At 39.6% G+C, this 4,294-nt stretch overlaps 1 non-coding gene across 1 annotated transcript; it reads right to left on the bottom strand.

Moving 5' to 3' along the window:
• Positions 1 to 3,981: 3,981 nt before the first annotated feature.
• Positions 3,982 to 4,054, bottom strand: Trnav-uac. The gene has a single exon. It is a non-coding gene; the product is annotated as a tRNA-Val (tRNA).
• Between the last annotated feature and the right edge of the window lie 240 nt (positions 4,055 to 4,294).

Consider the following 4,294-nt stretch of genomic DNA (forward strand, 5'->3'; position numbering starts at 1 on the left):
TCTCTGTATATAAGTAACGTATGTTATATAGGTGTAACGCACGTTAGGTTAGTTCTTATTAATGTTCTTTCTGAGTTCCTTTTAATTTTATAATGGAAAGATTCTGGATACTAATTTCCACTCGCGAGCATCGTCTCGGAAATCTTTATTTCAGCTATCTATGAAACGTTCATAGTGTAGGAATAGAGCCGCCCGAAGAGAAAATAAGAAAGTTGAGGAAAAAGTGTTTAGATCATCTTAGAAATGACCTATTCCGGCCCTTAACTTTAGATATTCCAGGCGTGCGTAGTGTGTGGATTATTTATCGAGACTGCAATGACCGCTTCAGAGAGAGAGAGAGAAATGGTTCTATTAGTAAACATGTTTATAAAGTTAAGAAAACAATGTGAGATAATTCTTAAGTGACAATACCCACAGGAATGGGTCATTTTATAGTAACGATATGCATACTCATTAGGAAATGAGAAAGTGTCTCGGGGACATATTTACATGAAACTATACAGTACATTTAACTGGATTTATATTTTGCCGATGTTTTTATCATAATCAATATTTTTTTAAGATTATAATGAAAGTACACATTGGACCCATATATGTACTTATGTGAAACTTTTTGACTGGAAAATATAACATGATAAAGTAGTTTAATGTTTATGGATTTTTAACGAGTAATGCTGAATGAGTAGAGCACAGGTGTACTAGACTGGTGATATGTGGTGTTTTATGATATTGTCTTCTTCCTTTGCCATACAAGTATCTGGCAACTTTCTCATCCTCGTGACAAACCTGAGAATGTATAAATATTACCCGGACGCCGCTTACCCCTAGTTTCTCGCTGAAGTTCTTGAGAGAAGCGCGTGCGATAGTTATTCCTGGCGGTATCTGGCCAGATTTCTCGCGAGACTGCGTCGGAGAAGAGAGTCGCGATGTCAGGTTGTCAAACAGTCGCTAGCGAAGCGTCTGAGCCAGGAGCTATCGCTGTTCTCATCGCAGCAACGCTTGGGATCGACTTGCAAGACACAGTCAAATCAGAAGACAGTAATCGCTTGATAAGACGACACAGCACGCAGAACTGCGGACGCGGCAACCACGAACGCCGCAGCCCACGGAGACGCCACAGTGAGGGCCGCTTCGAAGCCCGAGAACGCGAGGAGAGGTCGTCCGGCAGTCCAAACTCCGAGGAACATCGTAGCCGTGAACGCAAGAGCTCGACCAATACGTACCTCTCCGTCGACTACACACCACAGGGCCACCACAGATCGCACAGCCCCCGCAGACTCGTCAGCCCCAGCAGATCGCACGGATTCAAATGCTGCCACCACTGCCTTATCAACAAGCGCAGGCCGAGCGCAAGGAGCCCGCAGCGACAATACGACCGTCAGAAATCGAACGAACACAACGGCCACGAGCATCACAAACACAAGCACCATCGAACTCACCGGGACTCGATCTAAGATAATATGCTGTGGATAACCATGGCGCCGAGTGGACACTTTTATCAAACGTATTATATACGTTTGCGAATTCCAGTTTATTTAGACGATTAGTGGCGATATTAGTCGCCTTTTAGTGACTAGTGCTCTGATTCATTTGTATATGTCGAGTAGATTTCTTTTGGAAATGTCATCATTTTGCACGTATCTAAAATTAGAATAATAAATGCTTTACTTTGTGGATTACCTGTTTTAATTGGACCATTAGTGGAGCCCAACCTTGGAAGTGAAGTGTGCTGAATACCCAGTGAAATAAAAGAATGTCATAGACCAATGCAAGAATGCAACAGTAAACAGTAATAAAAGACAATTTTCTGATTTGTATCAATATAGCTTATAAATATTCTTCCAAACGACAATGCAAGTATTTTGAAATTAAATTATGAACTATTAATTACAATCTACTTGTATTAGACCAGGGTCCCTCAGCTTTAAATCGTAGGCATCACTATGGAATACTATTAGAGTGCCAGGCAGCGAGGGTGTATTAGAAAAATCAAATTTAATTTTTAAAATTATATGTAGCGGTGATAGGTATTTAGTGCTGCAAATAATCTGTGTAAATTCAATTATTCATCTCTCTCTCTCTCTCTCTCTCTCTCTCTCTCTCTCTCTCTCTCTCTCTCTCTCTCTCTCTCTCTCTCTCTCATCTCATTCTCATTCTCATTCTCATTCCCATTCCCATTCTCTGTGTCTCTGTCTCTGTCTCTGTCTGTCTCTGTCTCTGTCTCTGTCTCTGTCTCTGTCTCTGTCTCTGTCTCTGTCTCTGTCTCTGTCTCTGTCTCTGTGTCTGTGTCTATCTCTGTCTATCTGTCTGTCTGTCTTTCTCTTCCTCTTCCTCTTCCTCTTTCTCTTTCTCTTTCTCTTTCTCTCTCTCGCTTTTCTCTCTGATCTGCTAATTTGCTAATTCCCTCTAGTCATAGTGGCACATATGGCCAAAAGGGGCTGGGGTCATTGCCATAGACCTGATGATTAAAACGAAAAAAAAAAAAGAAAAACAGGACATATTGTATGTCTATCAGGTGTATTTAAAATTTTATGAGGCATACACACATATTCATGTTTGTTTGTTTGTTTGTGGGTGTGCATGTGCATGTGCATGTGCATGTGCATGTGCGTGTGCGTGTGCGTGTGCGTGTGTGCGTGTGCGTGTGCGTGTGCGTGTGCGTGTGCGTGTGCGTGTGCGTGCGCGTGCGTGTGTGTGTGTACGCTCATATGTATGCATGTATTGTATATATAAATCATACCCACATATAATCCACACAGACACACACGTTGATCTATGTATGTATATAAATACTGATTGTTCCACAAAACACAGAACACGCGCGCAACCAATGGACGCGTTGGCTGACGCTCCCACCCCCACCGCTATTCTTATCCTTAACAATGCCCGCCAAAGCTGGTTACGCCTCAGGTACATGCCAAGTACCCCTTTGTATGGCATGCATTCAAGGATATTTTTCACCTTCAGCTGACCTAACTGTGACGTTGCACCACATGTTTTTTTCTCTGTATTATTTATTAATGAAAGAACCGAGTTTGATAAACTGCCGAAACTTTCATCAAAAAAAAAAAAAAAAAAAAAAAAAAAAAAAAAAGCATGTTTCTAGGTCTCTCTGATCAGCTGCGTGATATTTTATGAAATAAAAACCCCTGCTAAATTGAAGACCTTAATGTGACAGTCGGAAATATTGAAGCTTCATAAAAATAAATAATTCTCAATTCAGAAGGAGTCGGTGTCGTTAACTGTAAATTTCTGGTGGATATATGCATTGTACCATTTGTGAAGACTTTAGTGTCAGTAGATAAAAAAATCTGACTATACTGATGAATTAGTGTACGCTGACAGCTGCCGCGTCTATTACAAAGGGATTTTTGATTCAGCATTTACTATTAACATCTTCCATTAAAAAAGAAAAAGAAAATGCTAGACACGAGAAAATATGTTGAGGTTTGTTCAATATAGATACATAAAATACTATAGCTTCCATAAAACAAAGACTTACTTATCTATATTGTAGAATCACTGTATATTAAAAAAAAAAACTACTCTATTTCAAAGGAATCTTTGATAACAAACTTCAATTAACAGGAGAAAATTACCTGCACAATACATATACTGATACATTTCACTGCTCTTTGTATTAATGTTGTTAAAAAAGAACTTAAGGATTATAATTTAGAATTGTCACGTACGAATCTGAAAAATAATTTCCTCGCACTGAAAGAACCTGAGCTGATGTTCCAAATAGGGAACTCAAGCATGCGCGCCCTCGTACTTAAGGATACGGATACGGACACGGACACAGGCACAGGCACAAGCACTGAGGCACGTGTGAATGGGTGTGTTTCTGATATATATATATATATATATATATATATATATATATGTATACACACACACACACACACATAAATATTACATAGGTAAAATCACACATGCATAAGCCTACAAGCACACAGACCAAGGAAAAAAAAAAAAAAGTGCTCTCGCCAGGGATCGAACCTGGGACCTTCTGCGTGTAAAGCAGACGTGATAACCACTACACTACGGGAGCATATATATGTCAAGAAGGAGTTCTTTTTTTTATTTTTTCTTTTTGTTTAATCATATATGTGTATTAAGTATTCATCATGTAACAGTCACAACCGATTTTGCGGGACAGATCGATTTCAAAAACATCTTTCATTAATCAACTCTAAATTTTCCTCACTCCGGGTGGCTCCCAGAGAACGACCTCTAAATTGATGGGGTAATGTGAAAGGGAGATAAATATATACACTGGTAGATAGATAGA

This window comes from Penaeus chinensis, chromosome 16 (assembly GCF_019202785.1).
Source record: "Penaeus chinensis breed Huanghai No. 1 chromosome 16, ASM1920278v2, whole genome shotgun sequence".
NCBI lineage: Eukaryota > Metazoa > Arthropoda > Malacostraca > Decapoda > Penaeidae > Penaeus > Penaeus chinensis.